The 15,307-nt window shown below is 48.6% G+C and overlaps 2 pseudogenes; one reads left to right on the top strand and one right to left on the bottom strand.

Moving 5' to 3' along the window:
- LOC147118473 (uncharacterized) overlaps nucleotides 1-15,307 on the top strand; it is a 177,793-nt pseudogene that overhangs the window by 88,788 nt on the left and 73,698 nt on the right.
- Nucleotides 13,836-15,307, bottom strand: part of LOC147118476 (uncharacterized) — a 42,559-nt pseudogene continuing 41,087 nt past the window's right edge.

Raw genomic sequence — 15,307 nt, 5'->3', positions numbered from 1 at the left:
ACAATTTTTATTACAATTACGTTCGACCGAATGAAGCGCCTTCGCTCCCCAGGATGATGGCCGGCATCCTATTGGGTGAGCGTGAGGCCTGTCTGGACAGATGAACGAACGCACGCAGACATGCACAATGGAATTTACGCTTGAGCGAACGAACGAACGAACGGAGGAATGAATGACTGAATGATTGAGCGATGCCAGTAGGACTGGCGTATACGGGTTCTTTCCTTTCTTGGTTTATTAAATAGTGGCAGTTTGTACTGTAAACATTATTGATTTACCTGAAAAATTTATTATTGTATTTATATTGTTGACCATAAAGCAGTTTTTGAGGCTTTATCCTTTTAATTGTAGTCAATGAATGTAATGGATTTACTATGTAATTGATGAGTTGTATAAGTACTGTTGTACTTGAATGTTAAAATGAAAAAATAAACCCCGGGGAGACGCGGGCTTCACACACCCCGAGTGCGGCCCCAGGCCCGATTATAAGAGCAGTGAACATTATCCACGTCCACCCGCGGGTTCCCGTTTCACTCCGGCCCGAATCTCAACAAAGTGCCAAACTCCGGGACAGACAGGAAGTGAGTCAGGGAGCGTCTGTAAATGAAGGAGAAATGCTGACTGGTCAGGGAGCGTCTAAATAGAGGAGAAATGGTGACTGGTCAGGGAGCGTCTGTAAATGGAGGAGAACTGGAGACTGGTCTGGGAGAAATCATTCAGCATTTTTTGGGGGTTGGTTTGTGTGAACAAATATATCAGTGATTTTAATGAGAGTTTTTCTGTGTCCCAGCTCCTGTAAATACTGGCTGGAAAGGGGTCGGACTCTCAGGAGGCTCCACACCGCTGGCTGCTCGTGTGTCAGTGATCTCCCATCAGATTAATGTGCTTCTGCTGTGTGTGTGTTTAATAAAGTGCCCGAAGCCCTCAGTGTAACACTCTCACATACCCCACCTGCAGTGTAATGTCTGGGCTGTGTGCTTCCTGTCCAATATCCCCCTGATCCCTGACTCTCCTGTTGCACCAACTCGGTATAATGGGACAAGAAGTGCCAGCTCAAGAGATTCCCAAATCGGCGACGGAATGAAAGGTTCAGACACGTGGAATGTTAATCTTACACAATGTGTGAGATGCTGAGCACCCGCCCAACATTTCACCACCACACCTTTTAAATAGTTTCTTCAATCTCTCTTCTGAAGCCATGGTTTTGTGACAGTCAGTTGAGTGAAAAAACTGGGATTGGAGGAAAATACTATGGGGTTTGTTTTCAGGAGAGGGAGGAGGGAGAGTGTGTGGGACCGGGATTTAAAGCTTTAGGAGTAAGAACAAACAATGTTCCACAGAAACTAAAATTGTCTGTTCTGAATTTCTATCCTGTACTTACAATGCTGACTTTTATAAACTCCTTTTACAGGCTGTTGGAAGGGGAGGATTTGCAGACAGGAAATTCAAACCAAACATCACTTCAGGATCTGACAGAGTCACTCAGTTCACAGGACCTGAATAACACTGGCCTTTGAACATAGAATGAGAAATGTTTTAACCAGTTTCACAGCCTGAAAAAACATCACACTGTTCACAGCGGTGAGAAACCGTACACGTGTTCTGTGTGTGAACGAGGCTTCAACCGATCATCCAACCTGGGGAGACACAAGGACACCGGCACCACGGTGAAACCGTGGAAATGTGGGGACTGTGAGAAGGGATTCAATTACCCATCCCAGCTGGAAGCTCATCGACGCAGTCACACTGGGGAGAGGCCGTTCACCTGCACCTTGTGTGGGAAGGGATTCACTCAGTCATCCAACCTGCTGGCACACCAGCGAGTTCACACTGGGGAGAGGCTGTTCACCTGCACCTTGTGTGGGAAGGGATTCACTCAGTCATCCAACCTGCTGGCACACCAGCGAGTTCACACTGGGGAGAGGCTGTTCACCTGCACCTTGTGTGGGAAGGGATTCACTCAGTCATCCAACCTGCTGGCACACCAGCGAGTTCACAACTGACTGCAGGGGTTGGATTCTGCTGTTATTGCTGCTGTTGCTCACATCCAGGCCTCAACCATGTTTATTCTGACAGTTGGAGTTTGTTTCTGCTGATGTCAATAACTCCTGTAACTGGGCTGGAGTTTAATATTCTGGCTATATGTTAAATAGATCAACTTTGTTTTAAACATGTTGTTGTAGATTTTTCTCTTTCCCACCTGAGTGTTTAGCATCACCTGGCTGGAGCTCAGAAAGGACAATCTGGGGGAGGATCGTACGGCGGGAACAGAACTCCAGCCTGGACACAGTCCTTCAGGGCCACACTGAGAGGGGCAAACGGCACTTTGGTCTCTATCGTCTTCTCGGGTGAATTTCTCGCGTGTTCAGGATAATTTTCTGCAACAATATATCCTAGAACGAACAAGGGGGCAGTCCATGTTAGATTTAGTAATGTACCAGATTTAGTCAACAGCCTCACGGTGTGTGAACATTTATCTAACAGCGATCATAACATGATCGAGTTCCACATTATGTTTGAAAGGGAGAAATGCAAAACAGCTACTAAGATTCTAGTGTTAGTTCAGGGCAACTTCAACAGGATGAGACAGAGACTGTCCACAGTAAACTGGGGAAATCTGTTAATGGGTAAAACGACAGAAGATCAGTGGGAGGTGTTCAAAAAATAATTTACAGTGATACAGAACCAGCTTCTACCCCCGAGGGGCAAGAGCTCTACTTACCAAAAAACCCCAGCCATGGACGACTAAAGAGAGAAGGGACAACATCAAACTAAAAGAACAAGTACACAGAAATACAATAAATAGCACAAATCCTGGTGATTGGGAGAAATACAAAGAACAACAAAGAGTGACAAAACAGAGAGCAAGAGCTACAAAAAGGGAGTATGAAAAGAAACTTGTAAGGATTATCAAAATCAACACAATTTTTATTACAATTATCTAAGGAAAAGAGGGTGGTCAGGAGCAATGTGGGCCCCTTGAAAACTGATAATGGTGACATTGTAAATGATAATAAAAAGGCGGACATGTTGAATAATTATTTTGTGTCAGTATTGACAGAGTGGAAGAGGATAGCAGGCCGGACATCCCAAGGAAACTAATATTGAATCAGGGACGGGGACTCACCAAAATAACAGTAATGAAGAAAATAATGGCACTAAAGAGTAACAAATCCCCAGGACCAGATGGTTTCCAAGCCAAGGTTTTAAAGGAAGTAGGTGAGAACATTGCAGATGCCCAAACTATAATCTTCCAAAGTTCTCTCGATTTGGTAACCATTTCATCAGATTTGAAAATTGCACATGTCACTCCGCTATTTCATAATGGTGAGAGAGGGAAACCGGGGAATTAGAGACCAGTTAGCCTAACATCTGTTGTCGGGAAATTACTAGAGTCTATAATTAAGGATAGGGTGACTGAACACCTTGAAAATTTTCAGCAGATTAGAGAGAGCCAGCATGGATTTGTGAAAGGTCGGTCATGCCTGCTGAACCTGATTGAATATTTTGAAGAGGTGATTGAAGTAGATGGGGGAATGTCTATAGATGTTATTTATATGGACTTCCAGGAGGCATTTAACAAAGCCCCTAATAAGAGTCTGTCAGCTAAAGTTCAAGCCCATGGAATTGGCTGAGTAGCGGGAGACAGAGAGTGGGGATAATGGGCAGGGACTCCAATTGGCAGGATGTGACTAACGCTGTCCAGCAAGGATCTGTGTTGGGGCCTCAACTATTCACCGTATATATTAATGACTTAGATGATGGGATAGAAAGCCACATATGCAAGTTGCCGATGACACAAAGATAGGTGGCATTGTAAGCAGTGTAGATGGAAGCATAAAATTAGAAAGAGATATTAATACATTAAGTGAATGGGCAAAACTGTGGCAAATGGATTTCAATGTAGACAAATGTGAGGTCATCCACTTTGGACCTAAAAAGGATAAAACAGTACTTTCTAAATGGTGAAAAGCTAGAAACAGTGGAGGTCCAATGAGACTTGGGGATCCAGGTACATAGATCATTAAAATGTCATGAACAGGTACAGAAAATAATCAAAAAGGCTAATGGAATGCTGGCCTTTATATCTCGAGGACTAGAATACAAGTGGGTAGAAGTTACACTACAGCTATACAAAGCCCTGGTTAGACCACACCTGGAGTACTGAGAGCAGTTCTGGGCACCACACCTTGGGAAGGATATGTTGGCCTTGGGAGGAGTGCAGCGTAGGTTTACCAGAATGATACCTGGATTCCAGGGGTTAAATTACAAGGAGAGATTAAACAAATTAGGGTTGTATTTCCTGGAATTTAGAAGGTTAAGGGGTGATTTGATTGAAGTTTTCAAGATATTAAGGGGAACTGATAGAGAGAATCTATTTCTGCTGGTTGGAGAGTCTAGGACTAGGGGGCAGAGTGTAAAAAATTAGAGCCAGACCTTTCAGGAGTGAAGTTAGGAAATACTTCTACACACAAAAGGTGTTAGAAGTTTGGAGCACTCTTCCACAAACAGCAGCTGATGCTCGGTCAATTGTTAATTTTATATCTGGGATTGATAGATTTGTGTTAACCAAAGGTATTAAGGATTATGGGGTAAAGGCGGGTATATGGAGTAAGATCTCATTGAATGGTGGGCAGGCTCGAGGGGCTGAATGGCCTACTCCTGTTCCTATGTTGCCAAGCTCTGGAATTTCATTCCTAAAACTTGTCGCCTCTCTACCAGTCTTTCCTCCTTTAAGATACTCCTTAAAACCTACCTCTTTGACCAAGATTTTGGTTACCTGCCCTAATATCTCCTTATATGACTCGCTGTCAAATTTTGTTTGAAAATGTTCCTGTGAGGCAACATGGGATGTTTACTATGTTAAAGGCACCATATAAATGCAAGTTATTGTCTGTGACCACTTACACTTTGATACCAAATCCAGGGACCACTTACACTGAGACACCAAATCCAGGGACCACTTATACTGAGACACCAAATCCAGGGACCACTTACACTGTGGCACCAAATCTAGGGACCACTTACACTGAATGGCAATAGATTGAGAGAAGGGGAAGTGCAAAGAGACCTGGGTGTTATTGTGCACCAGTCGCTGAAGGTAAGCATGCAGGTGCAGCAGGCGGTTAAGAAGGCAAATGGTATGTTGGCCTTCGTAGCAAGAGGGTTAGAAACATAGAGATAGGAACAGGAGTAGGCCATTCGGCCCTTCGAGCCTGCTCCGCCATTCAATGAGATCATGGCTGATCTTCGTCTGAGATCTTAGCTGATCTTACCAGTTCAGTACCCCGTCCCCGCCTTTTCTCCGTAACCCTTAATCCCCTTAGCCTTCAGAAATATATCCAATTCTCTCTTGAAAATATTTATTGAATTAGCCTTCACAGCCCTCTGTGGCAGGGAATTCCACAGGCTCACCACTCTTTGAGTGAAGAAATTCTTCCTCATCTCTGTTTTAAATGATTTGCCCGCTATTTTTAGACTGTGGCCCCTGGTTCTGTGCTCCCCTGCCATTGGAAACATTCTCTCTGAATTCAGCCTGTCCAGGCCTGCCATAATTTTATATGTTTCGATGAGATCCCCTCTCAATCTTCTAAACTCCAGTGAGTACAAGCCCAAACTATTCAATCTCTCCTCGTAGGTCATTCCCGCCATTCCAGGTATCAGCCTGGTGAATCGCCGCTGCACTCTTTCCATGGCAAGAACATCCTTCCGCAGATGGGGCGACCAAAACTGTACACAATACTCCAGATGCGGTCTCACCAGCACCTTGTACAGCTGTAGTAAGGTATCCCTATTCCTATACTCGAACCCCCTTGATATGAAGGCCAACATACCATTTGCCTTCTTAATCGCCTGTTGCACCTGCATGCTCTCCTTCAGTGACTGGTGCACAAGAACACCCAGGTCCCTCTGCACTTCCCCATCTCCCAATCTATTGCCATTTAGATAATAATCTACCCTCCTGTTTTTACCCCCAAAGTGGATAACCTCGCATTTATCCACATTATAGTGCATCTGCCACGTATCCGCCCATTCCCCCAACCTGTCCAAATCGCACTGTAGCCTCCTGACATCCTCATCAGAGCCCACCCCTCCTCCTAGTTTAGTGTCGTCAGCGAATTTGGAAATATTGCATCCAATTCCCTGATCCAGATCATTTATATATATTGTGAACAGCTGGGGTCCCAGGACAGATCCTTGCGGCACCCCGCTGGTCACTGCCTGCCACTCCGAAAACGAGCCGTTTATTCCAACTCTCTGTTTTCTATCCGCCAGCCAGTTCTCTATCCACGTTAATACTTTGCCCCCAATCCCATGAGCCTTAGTTTTGCATGATAATCTTTTGTGTGGAACCTTATCGAAGGCTTTCTGGAAGTCAAGGTACACCACATCCACTGGCTCTCCCCCATCTATTTTACCAGTTACTTCCTCAAAAAATTCCAGCAGATTAGTCAAACACGATTTACCCTTTGTAAATCCATGTTGACTCTGTCCGATCCTTTCCCCATTTGTCAAGTGCTCCGCTATTTTATCCTTAATAATGGACTCTAGCATTTTGCCCACAACCGATGTAAGGCTTACTGGTCTATAATTCCCTGCTTTCTCTCTACCCCCCTTTTTAAATATTGGGGTAACATTAGCTACCCTCCAATCCACGGGTACTGTTCCCGAGTCAATGGAGTTCCGGAAGATGATCCTTAGAGCATCTGCTATCTCCAGGGCCACCTCCTTAAGTACCCTAGGATGTAGTTTATCAGGCCCCGGGGATTTGTCGGCCTTCAGTCCCCTCAACTTACCCAACACCATATCCCTAGAGATACTAATTTCTGTCAGCTCCTCCCTCTCATTAGTCCCTATGTTTGCCGATATTCCTGGGAGGTTATTTGTGTCCTCCTTTGTGAATACAGAACCAAAGTATGAGTTTAATTGGTCTGCCATTTCCTTATTCTCCATTACATATTCTCCCGAATCGGACTGCAAGGGACCGACTTGGGGTTCGAGCACAGGAACAAGGATGTCTTGCTGCAGTTGTACAGGGCCTTGGTGAGACCGCACCTTGAGTATTGTGTGCAGTTTTGGTCACCTTACCTGAGGAAGGACGTTCTTGCCATGGAGGGAGTGCAGCGAAGATTCACCAGGCTGATACCTGGGATGGCAGGAATGATGTATGAGGAGAGATTGTGTCGATTGGGCTTATACTCGCTGGAGTTTAGAAGATTGAGAGGGGATCTCATTGAAACCTATAAAATTCTGGCAGGTCTGGACAGACTAGATGCAGGAAGGATGTTTCTGATGGCCGGGGAGCCCAGAACCAGGGGTCATAGTCTAAGGATAAGGGGTAAGCCATTTAGGACCGAAATGAGGAGGAATTTCTTCACCCAGAGAGTGGTGAACCTGTGGAATTCTCTGCCACAGAGGGCGGTGGAGGCCAGTTCATTAAATATATTCAAGAAAGAGTTGGATATATTTCTTGAGGCTAAAGGGATCAAGGGATATGGGGAGAAGGCAGGGACAGGGTACTGAAATTGGATGATCAGCCATGATCTCATTGAATGGCGGAGCAGGCTCGAAGGGCCAAATGGCCTACTCCTGCTCCTATCTTCTATGAATCTATGAGGCTATAAATGGGAATCAGAGAGCCTCAGTGTGGAGAATGGTCATGGTTGTGAAACCAGCTCTAGTGAGGGTGAAAGGCGGGTAATGGATGAAGATATGATGGTGGAATCAGATGGTGATTGGTGGGGCCTGATGACAGGTTATTGTCAGAAGCCCTTTTCAGGCAGGCTGATGACTGGATGTAATCTGCACAATACCTGGATCCGCCTGTTCTTGTCCAAAATCACAAAGTCTAATGTCCGTGATGTCTATTTCTGTGAGAATTGTAGAGATGTGAAAGAAGAGAGGAAATCAGGCTCAGGCCAGAAAGAAGGTTCCTTGAATGAACAATTCATGAGGCTGTTTTGTGACCCAACTGCATGAGGTTCAAAAACATGAAATGGAAAACGACGCGTCTAGTGACACTGGCGTTGTCAATAGTGGTTTCTAACCTTAATCACTATTTCCTAAGCCTAATATCCTATCGACTACCCCCAAGCACTGACCCCAATCCTGACCACTAGCCCCAATCCTAACCACTAACTCCAATACTAACCAATAACCACTAGCCCCAACCACTAACCCCAATCCTAACCAATAACCATGAGCCCCAACCACTAACCCCAATCCTAACCAATAACCATTAGCCCCAACCAGTAACCCCAATCCTAACCAATAACCACTAGCCCCAACCACTAACCCCAATCCTAACCACTAGCCCCAACCACTAACCCCAATCCTAACCAATAACTACTAGCCCCAACCACTAACCCCAATCCTAACCAATAACCACTAACCCAACCACTAACCCCAATCCTAACCAATAACCACTAACCCCAATCCTAACCAATAACCACTAGCCCCAACCACTAACCCCAATCCTAACCAATAACCACTAACCCCAATCCTAACCAATAACCACGAGCCCCAACCACTAACCCCAATCCTAACAAATAACCACTAGCCCCAACCACTATCCCCAATCCTACACCTTAACCCAAGCCCCTTGTGGTAAACCACTTTTATCGTTCGCCATCGTTACACTATAGTTATCACTGTTGTATTGTTATCACTGTTCTCACTGTTGTATCACTATACGAGGTCGCCTCTTGTCGCGCTGTTATACCTGGGCTGACCACCTCCGACTCCGCCCATGGCTCCACCTACCTGCCCAGGTATAAAGGTAGTCGACTGGCTGGTATTCCTCCTTGTTGGACCCGATCACCCACGAGGGTGGGCTCTGTTATTTAGTCAATAAAACCCTTTAGTTACATTCCTAACTCATCGCTTTTTATTGGACGAATTGATAGGTATATCAATTTTATTGACTAAATTTTAAAGATGTCTACTACTGGCCAGCCAGAAGCCCTCCCAGAAGCACAGCCACAGCAGCTTTCAGACACCGGGCTATGCCAGCCACACCAGCCGGCTTGGCTGCAAGCCCTCAAACCACCGTACCTGGATCTAAACCCACAGGCAGCAAACTCAGCCCTCAACTTCAAACACTGGCTGGACTGCTTCGAATCCTACCTGGAAGAATCCGGCGTCCCTCAGAGATCCAAACTAAGAGTTCTGAACGCCCAAGCGAGCCCGGGAGTATACGCACTCATCCAGGACACGACTACATACGAGGCCGCTATCAACCTGCTGAAACAGCAGTACCGGAGCCCGGTAAATTACATGTACACCAGGCACCTCCTAAGATCCCGCCTGCAACAGCCAGGAGAGTCTGTAGCTGAATTTTTACGGGCGCTAAGAGCACTCGGCAGGAACTGTGACTTTAAAGCGGTGACGGCTGTTGAAAATACGGAAGATAATATCCGCGATGCCTTTGTGAAAGGCCTACGGTCCGACTACTCACGGCAAAGACTGCTTGAAGCTAAAGACCTCGACCTGGACAAAGCTGAAGCCCTCGCTCTCTCCCTAGAGGTGGCCCATCAGGACCAGGAGGCGTTTTCCAGGTACTGCTCGCGACCCTGGGACTCGGGCCTGACCCCGACCGCAATACCCTTCGCAGCGCCGCCCCCGGGACCTACCTCAGCGTCGGCGTCCCGGACCCGACCGGGACCGCCACCCCCGGTACCGGCTCCGACATCGGGCACCCGCGATCGGGCCGCCGGCTGCTTCTTTTGCAGCCAGGAGAAGCACCCGAGGTCGCGCTGCCCAGCCAGGAACTCTACCTGCTCAACCTGCAGGAAGAAAGGCCACTTCTCTAAGGCCTGCAGGAGCGGATCTTCAGAGGCCAGCAGTGCCTCATGCGAACTGTGGGGGCGGCCATCTTCTTTCAAGGCAACTGAGGCCAGCATCCCCACACGTGAGTCATGGGGTGGCCATCTTTGATCAAGGCAACCGACCCCAATAGTGCCTCATGTGAGTTATGGGGGCAGCCATCTTCCCCGCCATTTTGTCCTACCTCGTGGGAGACGCCATTTTACCCACCACGCCCGACTGCCACCGGGCCCCCGGACCCGACGACCGCCTCGCCCACAGACGACAATGACTCGCTTACCTACACACTAGCCTCCGTCACTCTGGATCAAGCCCGCCCACACCACCTGTCCAAGTCGATGATGGACATCAAAGTAAACAGCCACGCCACGACCTGACTGTTCGACAGCGGAAGCACGGAGAGCTTCATCCACCCAGACACGGTGAGCCACTACTCCCTCCCTGTCCTGCCAACGTGCAACCGAATCTCGATGGCATTGAGGTCCCACGCCACGGACATTAGCGGCTACTGTGTTGTGACCTTGTCGGTTAAGGGTACGGAGTATATAAATTTTAAACTCCTCGCCCTCCCCCAGCTCTGCGCTGCCGTCCTACTAGGGCTGGACTTCCAATCCCACCTCCAAAGTGTAACCCTAGCATATGGTGGACCCCTCCCCCCACTCACAGTCGACAACCAGCGAATGTTAAACCGCCCACCGCGTAACACCTGCAGCCTATCCACCCTCAATGTGCCGCCACCTTCCCTGTTCGCTAACCTCACCCCCGACTGCAAACCCGTCGCTACCAAGAGCAGGCGGTACAGCGCTGGGGACAGAGCCTTCATTAGCTCTGAGGTGCGGCGCCTCCTAAAAGAGGGCATTTTCGAGGGGAGCAACAGCCCCTGGCATGCCCAGGTCGTGGTCATTAAGACCGGCGATAAAAATCACCTGGTCATCGACTACAGCCAGACCATAAACAGATACACCCAGCTGGATGCATACCCCCTTCCCCGCATATCTGACATGGTCAATCAGATTGCACAATACCGCGTATTCTCGACCATCGACCTTAAGTCGGCCTACCACCAACTCCCTATCCACCCCGAGGACTGCCAGTACACCGCCTTCGAGGCGAATGGGCGCCTATACCACTTCCTTAGGGTCCCCTTCGGTGTCACCAACGGGGTCTCGGTCTTCCAAAGGGAGATGGACCGGATGGTTGACCAGAACGGACTGCAGGCCACATTCCCCTATCTAGATAACGTCACCATCTGCGGCCGCGACCGGCAGGACCATGACGTGAATCTGGAGAAATTCCTCCGTACGGCCCAATGGCTGAACCTCACCTACAATAAGGAGAAATGTGTGTTTAACACCTCGCGCCTTGCCATCCTTGGCTGTGTAGTAGAGAACGGACTCATCGGCCCCGACCCCGAAAGAATGCACCCCCTCATGGAGCTACACCTCCCCCACTGCCCTAAGGCACTTAAGAGAACCCTGGGGCTCTTCGCCTACTATGCCCAATGGGTGCCCAATTATGCGGACAAAGCCAGACCCCTCATGAAGTCCACATCCTTCCCCCTCACGGAGGAAGCATGCGTGGCCTTCTCCCTCATCAAGGGAGACATAGCCAAGGCCACAATGCACGCAGTGGATGAGTCCATCCCCTTCCAAGTGGAGAGCGATGCATCCGACTTCGCCCTAGCCGCTACCCTTAACCAGGAGGGGAGGCCGGTGGCCTTCTTCTCAAGGACCCGACAGGGCCCCGAGATCCGACACTCGTCGGTCGAGAAGGAAGCCCAGGCAATTGTGGAGGCGGTACGGTGCTGGAGGCATTACCTGGCAGGCAAACGATTTACCCTCCTCACCGACCAACGTTCGGTTGCTTTCATGTTTAATAACAAGCTGAGGGGCAAAATCAAGAATGACAAGATCTTGAGGTGGAGAATCGAGCTATCCACCTACGATTATGATATCTTGTACCAGCCAGGTAAGCTGAACGAACCCCCTGATGCTCTTTCACGAATTACATGCGCCAGCGCGCATATTGATAGACTTCAGACCCTCCACAATGACCTCTGCCACCCCGGGGTCACCAGACTTTACCATTTCATTAAGGCCCGCAACCTGACCTACTCCATCGAGGAGGTCAGGACCATGACCAGGAACTGCCAGACCTGCGCCGAGTGCAAACCGCACTTCTATAGGCCGGACAGAGCAAGCCTGATCAAGGCCACCCGCCCCTTCGAGCGCCTGAGCATCGACTTTAAGGGGCCTCTACCGTCATCTGACCGCAATGTGTACTTCCTCAACATCGTTGATGAGTACTCCCGTTTCCCTTTTGCCTTCCCCTGCCCAGACATGACCAGTACCACGGTCATCAAGTGCCTGAACGACCTCTTCGCCTTGTTCGGGTTCCCGAACTATATACATAGTGACCGGGGCTCCTCCTTCATGAGCGAGGAACTCCGTCAGTTCCTACTAGCGAGAGGTATTGCAGCAAGTAGGACCACCAGCTACAACCCCCGAGGGAACGGCCAGGTGGAAAGAGAGAACGCGACGGTATGGAAGGCCGTCCTCTTAGCCTTAAAGTCTAAGGGCCTCCCAACCTCCCGCTGGCAGGGAGTCCTCCCGACAGCGCTGCACTCCATCCGGTCACTACTTTGCACTGCCGTTAATGCCACCCCCCATGAACGAATGTTTGTTTTCCCCAGGAAGTCAACTACGGGAACCACTCTACCAACCTGGCTGACCTCTCCGGGGCCCGTCTTGCTGCGAAAGCACGTGAGGGCCCATAAAATGGACCCCCTGGTCGAGAGGGTGAACCTCCTGCACGCCAACCCCCAGTACGCCTACGTGGCTTACCCAGACGGGCGGGAGGACACTGTCTCCTTATGAGACCTCGCACCCTCGGGCACTCCAGAGACACCACCTTTACCCCCCCCCACCACCCCCCCAATTCCAGCCCAGGTAGCACGGTGGCACAGTGGTTAGCACTGTTGCCTCACAGCGCCAGGGACCCGGGTTCGAATCCAGCCTCGGGCGACTGTCTGTGTGGAGTTTGCACATTCTCCCCGTGTTTGCGTGGGTTTCCTCCGGGTGCTCCGGTTTCCTCCCACAGTCCAAAGATGTGCGGGTTAGGTTGATTGGCTATGATAAAAATTGACCGTTAGTGTTAGGGGGATTAAATACGTGGGGTTACGGGGATAGGGTGGGATATGTGTTGGTGTAGGGGTTACGGGGATCGGGTGGGATATGTGTCGGTGCAGGCTCGATGGGCCGAAATGGCCTCTATCTGCACTGTGGGGTTTCTGTGAGTGAGTTTCTGTGAGCATGCCGGAACCCCACGAGCCTTCGCCGACCACGCAGACACCAGCATTAACACCGGAAAATGCAGCACCGCCGCTGCGACGATCGGAGAGGCTTACGAGGCCTCCGGACAGACTGACATACCAGAACTGGTAGTACACTTCACCCCGCCGGACTCAAATCTAAACAAGGGGTGAATGTGGTAAACCACTTTTATCGTTCACTATCGTTACACTATAGTTATCACTGTTGTATTGTTATCACTGTTCTCACTGTTGTATCACTATACGAGGTCGCCTCTTGTCGCGCTGTTATACCTGGGCTGACCACCTCCGACTCCGCCCATGGCTCCACCTACCTGCCCAGGCATAAAGGTAGTCGACTGGCTGGTATTCCTCCTTGTTGGACCCGATCACCCACGAGGGTGGGCTCTGTTATTTAGTCAATAAAAACCTTTAGTTACGTTCCTAACTCGTCGCTTTTTATTGGACGAATTGATAGGTATATCACCCCTGACCAAGGATTATTGACAGGGATCAATGGAGGAGCTAAAGAGCTGATAAAGGAAGTATTTGAAACAATTATCTTGATAAAGAAATAGTGCAAGGTATGTTAGTAACAAGAGATTAAATCAAAGAGACCATCAAAATCAGCAATGACAATTACAAAGATCAGAACATTTCTAAGGCTGTCAGATGCAGTGTGTGTGGAGTTTAAAAAAAAAATCGGTTCCAAGAGATGTTAAATGATACAGAAAATAACAGATTTCAAATCTTATGCAAGGTAGTTCTGTAAAGGGGTGGTTCAAAGGAATTTCAGATGAGTGTAAAGTGAGACACTACAGTTCAGTCTATGACACCCACAAGCCGTGTACACAAATGGAACAAGTTTGGGGTTTGATGTGGTAGAAGGTGAACTAGATGAGAACTGAAATAATCCAGAGTAAGAAAAGGCCCAAAAATGGAACAGTCAATAACAGAACATCAATTAGACTCCTCTTATCATGGAGAAATCAAATATTAGACACACTGTGTGTTTGAAACAAAGCTGATTTATTTAATATTTGTCCAGAATATTAATCTCAAGCCCAGTTATTCTAGTTATTAACATTAGCAGAAACGAAGCCCAATTGCCAGAGCGACCATGGTTCAGTCCTGGATGTGATTAACAGCAGCAATAACAGCAGAATCCAACCTCTGCAATCACTGGTGAACTCACTGATGTCTCAGCAGAGTGCATGACTGCATGGATCCCTTCCCACACACAGAGCAGGTGAATGGCCTCTCCCCAGTGTGAACTTGCTGGTGATTAAGCAGATTAGACTTCCAAGTGAAAACCTTCCCACAATAAGAGCAGGTGAAAGATCGCTCCTGAGTGTGAACTCGCTGGTGTCTCAGCAGAGTGCAGGACTGAGTGAATCCCTTCCTACACACAGAGCAGGTGAATGGTCTCTCCCCAGTGTGAGTGCATTGGTGGGTCAGCAGGTTGCTTGTGTTTTTAAAGCTCTTCTCACAGACAGTACATCTAAATGGTATCTTAACAGTGCGAACAAGTTGGTGAGTCAGAAGATGGGATGACTGAGTGAATCCCTTCCCACACACAGAGCAGGTGAATAGTCTCTCCCCAGTGTGAACTCTCTGGTGTATCTGGAGCTTGGATAACTCTGCAAATCCCTTCCCATACACGGAGCAGGAGAACGGTTTCTCCCCAGTGTGAACTCGCTGGTGTATCTGGAGCTTGGATAACTCTGCGAATCCCTTCCCACACACAGAGCAGGTGAATAGTCTCTCCCCAGTGTGAACTCTCTGGTGTATCTGGAGCTTGGATAACTCTGCAAATCCCTTCCCATACATGGAGCAGGAGAACGGTTTCTCCCCAGTGTGAACTCGCTGGTGTATCTGGAGCTTGGATAACTCTGTGAATCCCTTCCCACACATGGAGCAGGTGAATGGTCTCTCCCCGGTGTGAATGCGCCGATGAGTTTCCTGCTTGGATGGATAATTGAATCCCTTTCCACAGTCCCCACATTTCCACGGTTTCTCCGTGGTGTGGGTGTCCATGTGTCTCTCCAGGTTGGACGATCGGTTGAAGCCTCGTCCACACACAGAACACATGTACGGTTTCTCCCCGCTGTGAATGGTGCGATGTTTTTTCAGGTTGTGTAACAGTCAGTGCACTGGAACATTCTCACTCGG

Source organism: Somniosus microcephalus, chromosome 4 (genome assembly GCF_052327205.1).
Source record: "Somniosus microcephalus isolate GS21.2 chromosome 4, FLI_Smic_1.0, whole genome shotgun sequence".
NCBI lineage: Eukaryota > Metazoa > Chordata > Chondrichthyes > Squaliformes > Somniosidae > Somniosus > Somniosus microcephalus.
Note: the sequence above shows the minus strand (reverse complement) of the source record. Positions and strands in the feature narration are given on the sequence as shown.